At 39.7% G+C, this 18000-nt stretch overlaps 2 pseudogenes across 1 annotated transcript; both read left to right on the forward strand.

Annotated features, from left to right (window-relative positions):
• Window positions 1–12673: 12673 nt before the first annotated feature.
• Window positions 12674–13939, forward strand: LOC143622888 (benzyl alcohol O-benzoyltransferase pseudogene; annotated as a pseudogene).
• A 1922-nt stretch (window positions 13940–15861) lies between these two features.
• On the forward strand, window positions 15862–17958 carry LOC143622963 (benzyl alcohol O-benzoyltransferase-like; annotated as a pseudogene). The gene is made up of 2 exons (XR_013151804.1): window positions 15862–16567; window positions 16767–17958. The product of XR_013151804.1 is annotated as a benzyl alcohol O-benzoyltransferase-like (transcript).
• The last annotated feature ends 42 nt before the right edge of the window (window positions 17959–18000 follow it).

Here is an 18000-nt window from a genome sequence, read left to right on the forward strand (position 1 = left end):
AATGTTACAGGTTTGACTTTTGTTGACTCGAGTGCTTGACGGAAAACGTTACCAAGACTATTAGGGTATTAGTAAAACGAACAATATGAATGCTATTTGTTTATATGAGCGAGATGTATTGTTATTGATTTGTTGAAATAAAATGAGTTGAATAAATATTGTCACTTTAAATAGTGTCTTATGTATTTGTCCAATCACGTTGCACCCCGGCATGTTCCGCCGCCTTTGGTCGGGGTGTTACACAATTAAAGACACCTTCTTATGTATTAAAGATATAAAGTATACACAATTCTTATAAGCATTACTACGAAAATAGTTTGATGATACAAAAACTAGATCAAAGCCTAGTTATGACCTAAAACCTTTATCACGATAATTTCATCCACATGATTAAGATATCATAAGAATAACAAACCTTATTGTAGATCTATATCATATTGATCTCTTAGCGCCATACGTTCGAGTGACTCAAAACTCAAGGCGAATTTCAATGGCAATGACACACCCTAGGCTAAGTGTAAGGCCCCGTACCCGGTGACCCTACTTTAGCGTCAGATTTACTCATAAACACAGTTCTAAATATCAGAGTTAATTAAAAACTTTACGCGGAATATAAAACTTTCATAAAACATTACATATCGATTCATAATCATGTCTTAAAACTTTTCTCTTGTCTTTCAAAATCAAAACATAACTTAATAAACATATCAGATCTTCAGATGCCAGGCTTTAGTCTTCTGCCATGTGTCCTCCACTCAAGCCAGCTGTCTCAACCTACTCACCTGCGTGCATACTAAAAGTCAGCTACGCTGAGTGAGTTCTAGTTAATCATACAATACCATACAATACCATATTACATACATACGTACTTAACCTCATAACTTTCTTTCATACACACATAAGTACTCATGCCTTCATTCTTACTTACATACTTTCTTTACATTCATAATCATACGTTTTAAAGAGCCTTTCGCCCTATAACCTCACAGATATTATAAGGGTCTGGTCCCTAACATCACAGATATTATAAGGGTCTGGTCCCTAACATCACAGATATTATAAGGGTCTGGTCCCTAACATCACAGATATTATGAGGGTCTGGTCCCTAACATCACAGATATTATGAGGGTCTGGTCCCTAACATCACAGATATTATGAGGGTCTGGTCCCTAACATCACAGATATTATGAGGGTCTGGTCCCTAACATCACAGATATTATTAGGGTCTGGTCCCTTGTTTTCGAATATTAGTAGGGTTCGATTCCCTCTTCGTTACCATACAACCATACATCATACCTCGAGTATTATTAGGGCTCGGTACCCTCTTCGTAACCATACAACCATACAACCGTTATTTCCTTCTTTTATTAACTTTATTACGTTCATACACATAAACATACATATCATACTTGCCATATTTATAACGTTACAACCTGACAGTACGTGCAATATCCGAAGATCGTTCACGTACCATCAAGCAATCATTCATACATATCATACTTACCATATTTATAACGTTACAACCTGACAGTACGTGCAATATCTGAAGATCGTTCACGTACCATCAAGCAATCATTCATACATATCATACTTACCATATTTATAACGTTATAACCTGACAGTACGTGCAATATCCGAAGATCGTTCACGTACCATCAAGCAATCATTCATACATATCACATATATCACATATGGCATACACTTATCACTTAGGATAAATGTATCAACAACACATCAAGTATGCACACAGCCCCGAAAACATAACAAGGAATGGGGCTAGAAACTCACCTGGATCCTGTTACGCTCGCCGTTGATCGTAATTCCTTTCTTTAACTGGGCTCGGCTAACTGTATAATATTTACACATATCAATTAACTACTACTTCTCGTTTTGTATTTCTATCTATATATGACCCACAACGAACGGGGGTCCGGGGGCAGCGCCCCTGGCAGCGGGGTTCTAGGGGCGGCAGCCCCTAGCGGGGTCCAAGGGGCAGAGCCCCTGGCTGGGGTTAAGCTGCCAGGTCAGCTTGGAAAAATTTTATTTTCGATAACTGCCTTAACACATTTTCCATTAGGTTTTTAATTTATTTTCTAAGCGAACTTTACTTTAGGCGAAGTTAAACCTTAGGCGAACTTGGCTTCAGGCGAAGTTAAACCTTGGGCGAACTTGGCTTCAGGCGAAGTTAAACCTTAGGCGAACTTGGCTTTTAGGCGAAGTTAAACCTCAGGCGAACTTGGCTTTTAGGCGAAGTTAAACCTCAGGCGAACTTGGCTTTTAGGCGAAGTTAAACCTCAGGCGAACTTGGCTTTTAGGCGAAGTTAAACCTCAGGCGAACTTGGCTTTTAGGCGAAGTTAAACCTTAGGCGAAGTTACCATTTCAGCGAAGTTGCCATCAGGCGAACTTGGCTTCAGGCGAACTTATCATCAGGCGAACTTGGCTTGCAGGCGAAGTTCATCAGGCGAACTTAGCTTGCAGGCGAAGTTCATCGCTTGAAGGCGAAGTTGCCCAGATGAAGGCGAAGTTGTCGCGCTGCAGATCTGTTTGCCCATAACTCCTTCGTTTCTTAGCCAAATAACTCGATTTTGGTACCCACGGAATCGTATGATCGGCGCCTACAAATCCCAACCATCAAATCGGCCTAAAATCGACGTTTTAGGGGTCCGATTTGGGCAGTTGTGTTTCGGGTCCGATTAACCCGTCAAATCCTAACCATTTTCAGTAATATTAGCTTTGCGGGATTAGTTCTTACCTTTCCAACTCAGATCTACCAGCAAAATCTCGGGTCTCGACTTCGGATCTCGGTCGGTTATGTGTGTGTTTTTGAGTGTGTAAAAGAGAAAGATGGAAATAAAATGATATCTTGGGCTTGGGATGGGTATTTATATCTCTCAAGCCCACGGACCCAAGGCCCATTCTCATTTAACCCATCTTACGTAATCTAAGCCCATGACCCGTTCCTTACTCGACATTAAATAACTAAAACATGAAATCACTAAACATAACTTTCTTTTATTTAACATTATAAAAATTTTAGGATGTTACAAGTCTTCCCCCCTTAAAGAGGTTTCGTCCCCGAAACCTAACTATTACATAAACAAAGTAGGGTAAAACTTGCGCATCTCATCCTCGACTTCCCAAGTAGCATCTGATCCCTTGCGGTGTTTCCATATCACTTTTACCAAGGGTATAATCTTGTGACGAAGCTGCTTCTCCTTGCGATCAACGATCTTTATCGGTTGCTCGATGTAGTTCAATTGTTCGTCAACCTCGATGTCCATTAATGGCACGTGAGACGTGTCATCAGCTAGACACTTCCTCAGATGAGAAACATGGAAGGTTGAATGAATTCCTTCTAACTCATCGGGTAAATCCAGCTTATAAGCTACTTCCCCCACACGATACAAAATTTTAAATGGTCCAATGTACCTCGGACTTAGCTTCCCTCTCTTTCTAAAACGGATAATTCCTTTCCAAGGCGAGACCTTAATCATCACATAGTCGCCAACGTTAAACTCAATTGGTCGTCGCCGCTTATCCGCATAAGACTTTTGTCTGTCTTGAGCGGCTTTCATTCTTGCTTTGATCTGATCGAACTTTGAAGACGTTTCTCGAACCACTTCTATACTTCCCATTTCCTTCTGACCAATCTCACCCCAACACACCGGGGTTCTACATCGTCTACCGTACAGCATCTCAAACGGTGGCATACCAATACTCGAATGGTAACTGTTGTTATAGGAGAACTCTGCCAGATGCAGATGATCATCCCAACTTCCATCAAAATCTAAAACGCAAGCACGTAGCATATCCTCAAGGGTTTGGATCGTCCTTTCAGACTGTCCATCGGTTTGAGGATGATACGCCGTACTGATGTTCAACCTCGTCCCCATAGCTTCATGAAATTTCTTCCAGAACCTCGAAGTAAACCGTGTATCCCTATCAGACACGATCGATAACGGTACTCCATGCTTGGTTACCACTTCCTTGATGAACAAGCTTGCTAACGTTTCTGACGAGATGGCCTCTCGTATGGGCAGAAAGTGAGCACTCTTGGTCAAACGGTCCACAATCACCCAGATGGTATCATGATGCTTAGCTGTACGAGGTAGCTTAGTTATGAAATCCATGGTGATGTGTTCCCATTTCCACTCAGGTATCTCTAGCGGTTGCATCTTCCCATAAGGCTTTTGGTGCTCGGCCTTGACTTGTAAGCAAGTTAAGCACTTACTAACATAATCCACTACATCATTCTTCATTCCTGGCCACCAGTAATCTCTTTTCAAGTCTTGGTACATCTTTGTAGCTCCAGGATGGATTGAGTACCTTGACTTATGAGCTTCATCTAAGATTCGACTTCTAAGATCACCATGGCGTGGAATCCACATACGGTCAAATCTAGTTTTAACTCCATGAGTGTTTTCCATCAACTCATCTTGCTGGCCATAAATCCTTTCTTTCTTTATTAACCCTTCGTCTACTAACACTTCTGACTGCACTTTGATGATTTCTTCAAAAAGACTTGAGTTCATGATCAACTTATATGACTTCACGGTTACAAGGACTTCCTCATTCTTACGACTTAACGCATCAGCGACCACGTTAGCCTTACCGGGGTAATACTTAATCTCACAGTCGTAATCCTTTATCAATTCTAACCATCTTCTCTGTCTCATGTTCAGTTCTTTCTGCTCGAAGAAGTACTTTAAACTCTTATGATCGGTATAGATAGTACACTTAGTGCCGTACAGATAATGCCTCCATATCTTAAGAGCATGCACTACAGCTGCTAACTCCAAATCATGCGTCGGATAAGTACTCTCATGGACCTTCAACTGTTTAGACGCGTAGGCTATCACCTTCCCTCGTTGCATCAACACGCAACCTAACCCTTGATGCGAGGCATCAGCACAAACAACAAAATCCTCATCACCATCGGGTAAAGTAAGGATTGGAGCTTGCGTGAGTCTCTTCTTCAATTCTTCAAAGGCTTCCTCCTGAAACTTTCCCCAATTGAATACTATCGTCTTTCGGGTCATACCGGTCAGCGGTGCGGCTATCTTGGAGAAACCTTCGATGAATCTCCTATAGTAGCCAGCTAACCCTAGGAAGCTTCGTATATCAGTCGGATTCTGTGGAGTCTTCCAATTCGTTATCGCTTCAATCTTAGCTGGGTCCACGGTAATCCCCTCCGGATTAACCACATGACCTAAAAATTGCACTTCTCTTAACCAGAACGCGCACTTCGAAAACTTGGCGTACAACCTTTCTTTCTTCAGAACTTCCAATACCTCTCTCAGATGCTCGGCATGGTCAGACTCACTCTTTGAATAAATCAATATATCATCGATGAAGACGATAACCGACTTATCCAACATCGGTCGACACACCCTATTCATCATGTCCATAAATGCTGCAGGAGCATTTGTTAGACCGAATGACATTACAAGGAACTCGTAGTGTCCATACCGCGTTCGGAACGCTGTTTTAGGGATGTCTACCTCTTTCACCTTCAGCTGATGGTAGCCTGATCTGAGATCTATTCGTGAGAACCAACTCGAACCTTGCAGTTGGTCAAACAGATCGTCAATCCTAGGCAAGGGGTATCTATTCTTTACCGTAAGCTTATTCAACTCACGATAGTCTATGCACATTCTCATACTTCCATCCTTTTTCTTCACAAACAAAACCGGTGCGCCCCACGGAGAAACACTCGGTCTGATAAAACCCTTGTCGAGGAGTTCTTGCAGTTGGGACATTAATTCCTTCATCTCGGACGGTGCTAGACGGTAAGGCGCTTTCGCGACGGGCTGGGCTCCTGGTATTAAATCTATCTGAAATTCTATTTCTCGCTCCGGTGGCAACCCCGGAAGATCCTCAGGGAACACTTCTGGGTAGTCGCGCACAATAGGAACATCTTTCATTTCTTTCGTCTCGGCCGTAGCGTTGACAACATACGCCAGGTAGGCACCGCACCCTCGCCTTAACAAACCCTCGGCTTTTATCATCGAAATGACATTAAGCCCATAACTCTCCTTATCACCATAAACCGTCACCGCACTACCATCCAATGACTTTAACCTTATCATCTTACTTTTACATACTATCTGAGCCTCAAACTCAGACAACCAATCCATACCCAAGACTACATCGAACCCTCCTAAGGCCATAACATACAAAGTAACAGGGAACTCATGTCCCTCTAACACTATCTTACAATTCTTAACCATTTTTGTTATTTTCACCGAAGTGTCACTTGCGGTTTCTACTACAAAAGTTTCAGACACTCGGCAGCCTTTCATTTTAGCTAGTTTACTAAACGTCGTAGCTACAAAACTTCTATTCGCACCAGAATCAAATAATACAGAAGCGGAAACATCGTTCACTAGAAACGTACCTGTGACGACATCCGGAATCTGCCTGGCTTGTTCCTGGGTCAGCATGTAGGCTCTAGTTCTGGGCCTAGCTTGATCGGCATCCTTCTTTCCACTACCTCCAGCTACACCTTCAGTGCACTCCCTTGACATATGGCCTGTCTTGCCACATTTGTAACATGCTGGCTTCGCACTGCACTCATTGGCATAATGCCCTACCTTCCCGCACTTATAACAGGCATTCGACCCCATTCTGCATTCTCCACCATGAGCCTTTCCACATTTGAGACAAACATTAGAACTTTTACCCCACTTGCACTCACCACCATGCCTCTTTCCGCAGGTCTTACACGATCTCTTCTCCCACACTTTCTGTTTCTTATCCTTGGAGTTCCATAACTGAGTACCGGGTCGTTTAGCAGGAGTGACCCCTTTCTTCTCTTTCTCTTCGTCCCTTTCCACCCTATCATCCGCGGCCACGTCAGCATAGACCATTTCCGCGAGTCCAACAGCCGAATCAAAAGTAGCAGGTTGAATCGCCCTGACTAACATGCGGACCTTTTGTGGCAACCCCCTCACATAACATTTGATTCTCTTGACCTCAGTGTCAACCATGTCAGGCACCAACCTAGATAGTCGGTTGAACTCCGTGGTATACTCACGATGCGTCATCATACCGGCTTTTAAATTCTGGAACTTCATATCCGTTCTTTCAACCTCGGCATCTGCACAGAACTTCTTCATTACCAACTCTTTCAAATCTTCCCACTTCATTGCTCCAATCTCATCCTTAGTCTTTCTCTGCTCCACACTTTCCCACCAATACATAGCCTCATCTACGAATGACTGAGTAGCATAACCCACAGCTTGGTCGGGACGGCATTCGCTAATGCGGATAACCTTGTCCATAGCGGTTATCCACTGGAGAGTAGCGATTGCGTCTCCTAAACCAGTCAGCTTTGGCGGGTCACAACCTTTGAAGGACTTATAGCTGCACCCACCTTGTCCTCCTCTCCTATCATCGACTTTCACAGACTTATCCCCACTCGAGGCCCCTCTTTCACCTTCCCCATCCTTTCTACCATCACCACCCGCCCCTTCAGCAGTTCGCTCACGGCTTCCAGCAGATCCTTCGGGATTCAGGTTCTTCACAGCAGCAACTACAGCATGAACAATGGCTGCTTGAACTGCAGGGCTAAGTTGAACTTCCTCGTTGTTGTTCTGGTCTCCTCCAGCTGCGCTTCCTTCATCTTCGGTGTGGGAAGCTTCTTCCACCGAGGGTTGCCGGACAAGACGAGGCCTGCCACGACGTCCAGCGCGACCCCCAGTTTCAACAAATTCTCCAGCTCCAGCCATTAGTATTCTAAAGGGGAAAACACAAACATCGTCACTCAAGGAACCGTTTAGTACAAGGATGGTAAGGCTAACAGGTAATAACAGTGGCCAGTTGTGATTAGCTGATCACGTTACTTTCCGTGTCCTATACACTTCCTTTTATGAGTCTATTTGTGCTGGTTCTACTTAAGTAGTTAGTCAAATCAACAATCAATTATTCCTATCCCTGTCGTTCACATATCTTTTCTTTCTCATTAATATATATCATTTAATCATACAATTTACCTTTACTGATCTTGCTTGAGCGACACATGGCATTCTTGGACTGGCATCTTCTTTCCTTTCTTACTTAAATCCCATTCTCTGTTCGAGTCTAAGCATGTAGGATGCTTAAATCTCTCGAACTTTGCTCTGATACCAACTTGTAAGGCCCCGTACCCGGTGACCCTACTTTAGCGTCGGATTTACTCATAAACACAGTTCTAAATATCAGAGTTAATTAAAAACTTTACGCGGAATATAAAACTTTCATAAAACATTACATATCGATTCATAATCATGTCTTAAAACTTTTCTCTTGTCTTTCAAAATCAAAACATAACTTAATAAACATATCAGATCTTCAGATGCCAGGCTTTAGTCTTCTGCCATGTGTCCTCCACTCAAGCCAGCTGTCTCAACCTACTCACCTGCGTGCATACTAAAAGTCAGCTACGCTGAGTGAGTTCTAGTTAATCATACAATACCATACAATACCATATTACATACATACGTACTTAACCTCATAACTTTCTTTCATACACACATAAGTACTCATGCCTTCATTCTTACTTACATACTTTCTTTACATTCATAATCATACGTTTTAAAGAGCCTTTCGCCCTATAACCTCACAGATATTATAAGGGTCTGGTCCCTAACATCACAGATATTATAAGGGTCTGGTCCCTAACATCACAGATATTATAAGGGTCTGGTCCCTAACATCACAGATATTATAAGGGTCTGGTCCCTAACATCACAGATATTATGAGGGTCTGGTCCCTAACATCACAGATATTATGAGGGTCTGGTCCCTAACATCACAGATATTATGAGGGTCTGGTCCCTAACATCACAGATATTATTAGGGTCTGGTCCCTTGTTTTCGAATATTAGTAGGGTTCGATTCCCTCTTCGTTACCATACAACCATACATCATACCTCGAGTATTATTAGGGCTCGGTACCCTCTTCGTAACCATACAACCATACAACCGTTATTTCCTTCTTTTATTAACTTTATTACGTTCATACACATAAACATACATATCATACTTGCCATATTTATAACGTTACAACCTGACAGTACGTGCAATATCCGAAGATCGTTCACGTACCATCAAGCAATCATTCATACATATCATACTTACCATATTTATAACGTTACAACCTGACAGTACGTGCAATATCTGAAGATCGTTCACGTACCATCAAGCAATCATTCATACATATCATACTTACCATATTTATAACGTTATAACCTGACAGTACGTGCAATATCCGAAGATCGTTCACGTACCATCAAGCAATCATTCATACATATCACATATATCACATATGGCATACACTTATCACTTATGATAAATGTATCAACAACACATCAAGTATGCACACAGCCCCGAAAACATAACAAGGAATGGGGCTAGAAACTCACCTGGATCCTGTTACGCTCGCCGTTGATCGTAATTCCTTTCTTTAACTGGGCTCGGCTAACTGTATAATATTTACACATATCAATTAACTACTACTTCTCGTTTTGTATTTCTATCTATATATGACCCACAACGAACGGGGGTCCGGGGGCAGCGCCCCTGGCAGCGGGGTTCTAGGGGCGGCAGCCCCTAGCGGGGTCCAAGGGGCAGAGCCCCTGGCTGGGGTTAAGCTGCCAGGTCAGCTTGGAAAAATTTTATTTTCGATAACTGCCTTAACACATTTTTCATTAGGTTTTTAATTTATTTTCTAAGCGAACTTTACTTTAGGCGAAGTTAAACCTTAGGCGAACTTGGCTTCAGGCGAAGTTAAACCTTGGGCGAACTTGGCTTCAGGCGAAGTTAAACCTTAGGCGAACTTGGCTTTTAGGCGAAGTTAAACCTCAGGCGAACTTGGCTTTTAGGCGAAGTTAAACCTCAGGCGAACTTGGCTTTTAGGCGAAGTTAAACCTCAGGCGAACTTGGCTTTTAGGCGAAGTTAAACCTCAGGCGAACTTGGCTTTTAGGCGAAGTTAAACCTTAGGCGAAGTTACCATTTCAGCGAAGTTGCCATCAGGCGAACTTGGCTTCAGGCGAACTTATCATCAGGCGAACTTGGCTTGCAGGCGAAGTTCATCAGGCGAACTTAGCTTGCAGGCGAAGTTCATCGCTTGAAGGCGAAGTTGCCCAGATGAAGGCGAAGTTGTCGCGCTGCAGATCTGTTTGCCCATAACTCCTTCGTTTCTTAGCCAAATAACTCGATTTTGGTACCCACGGAATCGTATGATCGGCGCCTACAAATCCCAACCATCAAATCGGCCTAAAATCGACGTTTTAGGGGTCCGATTTGGGCAGTTGTGTTTCGGGTCCGATTAACCCGTCAAATCCTAACCATTTTCAGTAATATTAGCTTTGCGGGATTAGTTCTTACCTTTCCAACTCAGATCTACCAGCAAAATCTCGGGTCTCGACTTCGGATCTCGGTCGGTTATGTGTGTGTTTTTGAGTGTGTAAAAGAGAAAGATGGAAATAAAATGATATCTTGGGCTTGGGATGGGTATTTATATCTCTCAAGCCCACGGACCCAAGGCCCATTCTCATTTAACCCATCTTACGTAATCTAAGCCCATGACCCGTTCCTTACTCGACATTAAATAACTAAAACGTGAAATCACTAAACATAACTTTCTTTTATTTAACATTATAAAAATTTTAGGATGTTACACTAAGCGTAGTCGGCACCTTCCTATAGCCTAATCGTTCCTCTAATTAGGCTCCTATGTAGGCTATGTGCGACGAATGTCAGATTGTGGTACTGACAATTGACAAATCACTTTCATATATGGATTACAACGTTAAACTAAAGCGCTACCTAATGTCTGGTGGCTAAGGAGGTTAAGTTTCTTTGTTTGTTTTGAAATTAAGGGGGATTTTTGGCCTAGCTTTTATTTTTTGGCTTATGCTTATATCTTTACACAAATAAGCTTTTTCAAATAAGCTGAAAAACCATCTTCAAACAAGCATCTTCAAATTAGCTTATATAAACTAATAAGCTTAAGCTTAAAAAGCTAAACTAAACACCAAATTAAGCTTATTTTGTAAAAAAAAAACTAAAAAAGCTATAAGTTTGGTTAAAAAAGCTTGGCCAAACACCCCCTAAAAATATTCTATAGGTATCAACTTGCTCGTTTTGGAAATTTTTCCTCTCAAATGGAAGTATTGCACGTGAATCACGAAATTGAAAATGACATTAGGATGAAATAGTTTTATACTTCACACATATATTATCGGTTCTCATTTATATAAATTTTATGTTTTCTTTTGTGTTAGGTATTTATTTTATGTACAGATCACTAACAAGTTAATGTATAACCACCAAGTCTAGTAGCAAAGGCGTATTTAGATGTGTTACTTTCAATCAAATGGTTGTGGATTCTTTATTCTCACTTGAGATATTAGGATAAAACAAGACAGAAAAAAAATTAGTTATTTTGTTAAAAAAAACAAGTTGATGTAATTTTAATGGAAAAATGGGTTGTCGTCAGTATTTTTCTTTCTTTTAACGACTACTTTATTTTAATTTTTGTCGTTTATGAGACTAAAATCTAAGACCTCTCAAACTCTCCTAACCCAATGTGTTTAATTATTTTACCTTTGCCCATTCATTGACGACCAACCCGTTTGTTATTTTTCTACATGTTATGTGTTTATAACTTTATATACATGTCAAGATATTTTTACATGAACTTTAAGTAAAAACCCATAAAGCTAATAAAATTTAAATTAATTTTTGTATCCTTTTCTAATTCGCTTGTCTTTGCATCAATTATATGTGGCATGAATCATGTTGTAGTTCTTAGGCCATGGGGTATACTCTAACTTATACATAGGTTAAAGTGACATGTCACTTTAAAGATAGATTAAACCACTCCCCACTTGTGTTGAGTGAATTAAAAATGCCCATGGGTTATGCTTTTAACGGGTTAAAAGGAATAATATGTATTAATTACTAATTGATTTGTTATATTAATTATGTGTTAAATGGGTTAAACCATTTCCTTTGGATAACATAAAGTGAAAGAGAAAAAAAATGATGATGTAAAGCTTATATATTTACAATTTCAGGGACATTGTGAACATAAATTTGTACCATCACATCACGCCTTTCTCTGTTCCTCTCTATCTACACCTATTGCTCAACGATTGTTAACCATCCAATCTCTCCTCTTCCATGACAAATCTAGAGTTTGTTGTCGACGACACGCGGTGATGGTTCTCGACTGCGGCGGTAGTTAAAAATCCTTTTTCCGGCATGATTCTTCAACATCCCATCTAATTTTAATCATTTCATTTTTAACCTTTTTTTCAGTTGTTTGTAACAAACCTGTTAAACAGGTTCTTCACGTTCATCGTTCAACCCATCCTCATTGATCTCACACACAACTTCATTCTCCGTGTTCTTTTTCTCACTTTTCTTTTCTTTCTTTGCTCATCAAAACTTACAGATGGGTTATTCTTTCTTTCTATATCAGATGAGAAAATTTATAACTATGATGATAATTCTGTGGGTGTTCACTTCAATTAATTTTTGTTGCCTGCTATTGCATACTCTAATGATAGAATTTTTCTATCAAATGCATGTGACTAACCTTTATGATTTCATACAGTGACAACTCGGTGCTTATAACTTTATGACTGAATACGATCGACGACACAACATTAGCAGGAGATATAATGGCGATCACATCGGTCATAGTAACATAATTTGTTTCGGTCTATTTTTTGCAAGTTAACGCGCGTGCGTTGTTCAATGTTTTCGTTCGGTTTACCATTCCTGTTCATTGTAGCGATTTACTTGAATTTGTGATAAACATTAGCTGATTTAAAACTTTTGTGTATCATTAAAAAATCCTATGAAATTAATACTTAGCTTTAAAGAAACTATAGAATATTTAAAGTTTGCTAGAAACACTCCTTGGATGGTTTGACAATAGTTTATCGGTCAAAATAATCGTTGGGCTGACAACAACATATGGTATATGAAACTTCATTTGATTCAGCTGTCATTGTTTATATATCCCAAATAACTTTTGAAAATATTTTTAACAGGGACGATTCCAAATTTGATTGAAAGAAGCCATATTGAACTAGAATGTATGATGTTTTTTGGTGAATAGAATTTCTGATTGTAGAGCAGTGACTTTTGCAGATATGTAATTTCTTCAAGATTATTAGCTTGCGTTTGTGTATGGAACAAATGTAAAAGATTAAAATTAATTATGATAGTATGATGAAGTGGCAAACACCGATGGTAAAGTCTTCTCCTTGGATGACATGGAACATAAGTCGTTTTTCTTTGGACCTTTTCAAATAACAGCTCTTCGTAGGCTCCTTCCAACACGCTTAAGAACTTGTACCACCTTTGAGGTGTTAACAGCTAGCCTTTGGCGTTGTCGAACAATCGCTGTTCAACCGAATCCAGAAGATGAAATGTGCATGATGATCATCGTCAACGCGCGTTTAAAATTCAAGCCTCATATCCCAATAGGATACTATGGAAATGTGTTCAGCTATCCGGCTGCCATTTCCAAAGCTGGAGACCTATGTAACAAACCATTAGAACATGCATTAGAGCTTGTGATAAAAGCCAAATCTGATGTCACTGAAGAGTATATGAAATCCGTCGCTGATATGATGGTGAATAAAGGATGACCCGTCTTCGCAACTATAGGAAGCTATATTGTATCGGATGTGAGACGCTCTGGATTTCTTGATATTGATTTTGGGTGGGGGGAGGCAGTCTATGCAGGGCCTGATTGCCATCTTGCTAGTTTCTATACACGTTATATAAATCATAAAGGCGAATCAGGAATCGTGGTACCCATATGGTTGCCAAGTGTTGATATGAAGAGATTCATCAAAGAGTTAGATAACATGTTGACGTAAGTCGGCATCAACGATCATATTAGCCAAGAACATGTACTTGCTCTCTCCAAATGACAATTATAATGTATGACTAGATAGATACATGAGCATGCAACAAGCCTTTAAGAAATTTTTTCTATATACAAGTGTGAAGTACTTGTGGAAGTTTGTCTATATAATCATGTTGGCCCAGACAGATCAAACAAACGAACACGAGATATTGTAACATTTCGTTTTTTCCGTTTTTGTATTTGTACACGACCCGAGTTGTTATTCGGATATGAAATCGCGCATTATTGAGTAATTATGATCTTTATTTTATTTATGTTTATACGTCTTGTGTAATCGGCTATTGAACCCCAAACTCGCTTATTTTAGACATAATATTGCATTTAATCAAGGTCATGGGCAAAGTGCATATAGTTGAAAATATGATATTTTTCCTTCTTGTCGCGCCGCTCTACGTGACGGGCACGGAGGAGGGGAGAGGCCACCGACAAGGTCCGTCACGCTATGCGACGAGCCAATGCTGGTGTGTCGCGTAGCGCGACAGACTTGATGTCGGCGGGAGAACCTTGGCATCTCCAATAGATGCCGATTTGATCCCAATTCATCTCAATCTCTCGAAGTAACCTCCAAGGGATGTATGTGGACGTTTATGCTATATCAATTCATTAACTTGTTGCGAAAGTTGGGCAAATTTGGTTGATTTGCATTCATTTTTTCCCCCATAATCGAGTTATTCACCAAATCTAGTTAAAAATAAATAGCAATTGATTTATCTTAAGTTTGATGTAATGATTTTGGATTATTTTGATTTGTGGTACTTTGTTTGAATGAATAAATTAGATATCATACTTTACATTATTTTATTGTTTTTGAGCTATTACAAATTATGTTGTGCCCCAACATATTTTGTCGTTAATTTGGGGTGTAACAAATATTGGGTGACAACTCTCGACTTTTTTCATATAATCAAACAAACTTAACGAACTTACAAAGAAAAGAGAATTCTTGACACACAAAAAAAATAAATAATTTAGACTATATATTTACTAAACTTCCTAGACAATTAACTTTCTCTCCTAGGCATACTTATTACAATTCAATTAATTAAAATAAATAAACTTTAATAAAACATAACAAAGTAAACTCTTCACTTTATTACTAATTCAGGATTAACATTCATTCACCTCCTTAGTCTTGAATTTGTACCACCGAGGTCTTGAATCCCTAATAGCACTCTCAACTCTTCAATTTTAATCATTTCATTTTTAACCTTTTTTTCAGTTGTTTGTAACAAACCTGTTTAACAGGTTCTTCACGTTCATCGTTCAACCCATCCTCATTGATCTCACACACAACTTCATTCTCCGTGTTCTTTTTCTCACTTTTCTTTTCTTTCTTTGCTCATCAAAACTTACAGATGGGTTATTCTTTCTTTCTATATCAGACCTTATCGAGCCTTTCATTATGAACCTTTCATTTCGTTCTGACTTTTCATCAACAATTACTCGATTGTTGACTTTCACAAATACTTCTAAATGTGCAGATTTTTTAGTTGCATCCTTACTTTTATTCATTACCATATCCTTTCTCTCATCATCATGATCAGTAGCAGATTTCTTGATGCTCACTTATCTTAACAGTTTTCTCATCTTCAAGGTTAACACTAGTGACATCAATATCACGATAGTTCCAGATATTTTTTGAAACAGTTAACACTTAACAAATTCTTGATTTTAGTTTAGCCTCGATGGTAGAAACCAATCATTGCAGTCTTGCAGAAAAAATAAGTTATTTATGCAAAATGGTTTATACTCAAGTGTTATTATTATCATATTGTTTATAACTCTACTTTAATTTTAGCAAAGGTCAAGGACAAAAAAAAGAGTAAATTATACTTTAACTTTTTTAATAAAAACGTGAGTAGGTTGAATTTGATTGATTGGATTAAATTGACCTTACATCGTTAACACGGTAGCACCAACCATAGCCATCAGGTGGTAGGGGCGTCACCACACTACCATTAGCCAAGTAAATTCATACATTGACTATGACTGGTCAGGTGTCGTTCTAAGAAAAAATATGACTAATCAAGTCTTGTATTAGAAATACAAAACACAATAAATGTGTTAGCTAGGATAGAAAATTAATAATCAATTTATAACAGCTAATTTTCAACTATAAATCTACCATAACAAATTCCAGTGTTATCCAAAAAATACCAACACAAAGCTAAACCAGACATGGCACAGTCACAAACCACCACTCCTTTTGACATTCGCCGTCAGAAGACAACCACCGGAGCTCATCGTTCCGGCTAAGCCGACACCTCGAGAACTTAAGCCTCTCTCTGATATTGATGATCAGGAAGGCCTTAGGTTTCATCTTCGCATGATTCATATTTATCAAAACAATCCAAAAATGGCGAATAAGAACCCGGGGAGTGTGATTAGGGAGGCATTGGCTAAGGCGTTGGTGTTTTATTATCCGTTTGCTGGTCGCTTAAAGGAAGGTCCAAATAGGAAGCTGATGGTGGACTGCTCTGGTGAGGGTGTGTTGTTTATCGAGGCGGAGGCGGACGTTACACTGAAGCAGTTCGGGGTGGACCTCCAGCCGCCGTTCCCGTGTAGAGAGGAGCTTTTGTATCATGTTCCTAGCTCCGGTGGCATTCTTGATTCACCATTGTTGCTCATGCAGGTAATAATTTAAGTGGGAAAAGGTAAGAAAATTTTAATTAGGATGGTTTTCTACGTAGGGATAACTTAACTGTAAGATATTCAATTTGATTTTATGTGGTTGATATAAAGATGTGTAGTTGGTTTAATATTATTCACTCACTTAGTGTGACCACATAGCAAAATTGACGCCCTTTTTATCTATTTTGACTAATTCATAGGTTACAAAACTCTTATGTGGAGGTTTCATTTTATCTGTTCTATTCAATCATACCATGTGTGATGCAACTGGATATGAACAATTCATGACATCATTGAGTGAAATGGCAAATGGTGTGTCGGCACCGTCGACATCGCCCGTTTGGCAAAGAGAGTTGTTATGTGCAAGGAACCCGCCACATGTGACATGTACTCATCATGAGTATGATGAAGTGGCAGACACAGATGGTATAGTCTTCGCCTTGGATGACATGGAACAAAAGTCATTTTTCTTTGGACCTTCTCAGATATCAGCTCTTCGTAGGCTCCTTCCAACACACTTAAGAAGTTGTACAACCTTTGAGGTGCTAACAGCTAGCCTTTGGCGTTGTCGAACAATCGCTATTCAACCAAATCCGGAAGATGAAATGCGCATGATGATCATCGTCAGCGGACGTTTAAAGTTCAAGCCTCGGATCCCTGTAGGATATTATGGAAATGTGTTTAGCTACCCGACTGCCATTTCCAAAGCTAGAGACCTATGTAACAAACCATTAGAACACGCATTGGAGCTTGTGATTAAAGCCAAATCAGAAGTCACTGAAGAGTACATGAAATCTGTTGCGGATCTGATGGTAATTAGAGGACGGCCCAACTTCACAACTGTTGGAAGCTATATTGTATCGGATGTGAAACGCTCTGGATTTCTTGATATTGATTTCGGATGGGGGAAGGCGGTCTATGCAGGGCCTGATTACCATGTTGCTGGTTTCTATACACGTTATATAAATCATAAAGGCGAGTCAGGAATCGTGGTACCCATATGGTTGCCAAGTGTTGCTATGAAGAGATTCGTCAAAGAGTTAGATAATATGTTGACGGAAGTCGCCATCAACGATCATGTTTGCCAAGAACATGTACTTGCTCACTCCAAATGATAATTATATTATATGATTAGATAGATACATGAGCTTCAACAAGCTTTTAAGAAAATTTTTGTATATACAAGTTTATATGTATAATTAAACAGTTGTACGATGATGTATTGTAGTTCATGTTTCTAAAGAATTTATCAAGATATTACATGGAAGTTACATATGCTGAAGGTTAGTTACCACTAACATGACAAATAATTAATGAGATCAAGATCACCTATTCTTTCTAAGTCAATGGGCTCAGGCTCGGGCTCCAAGGCAAATAAGTCAGTTTGGCTAGGCTCGGCTCGTTTATCTTTAATGAGCTGACATGTTTAGCTTG

This window comes from Bidens hawaiensis, unplaced genomic scaffold (genome assembly GCF_021521415.1).
Source record: "Bidens hawaiensis isolate Kalapana, Puna unplaced genomic scaffold, B.hawaiensis_p1.1 tig00003244_1, whole genome shotgun sequence".
Lineage (NCBI taxonomy): Eukaryota > Viridiplantae > Streptophyta > Magnoliopsida > Asterales > Asteraceae > Bidens > Bidens hawaiensis.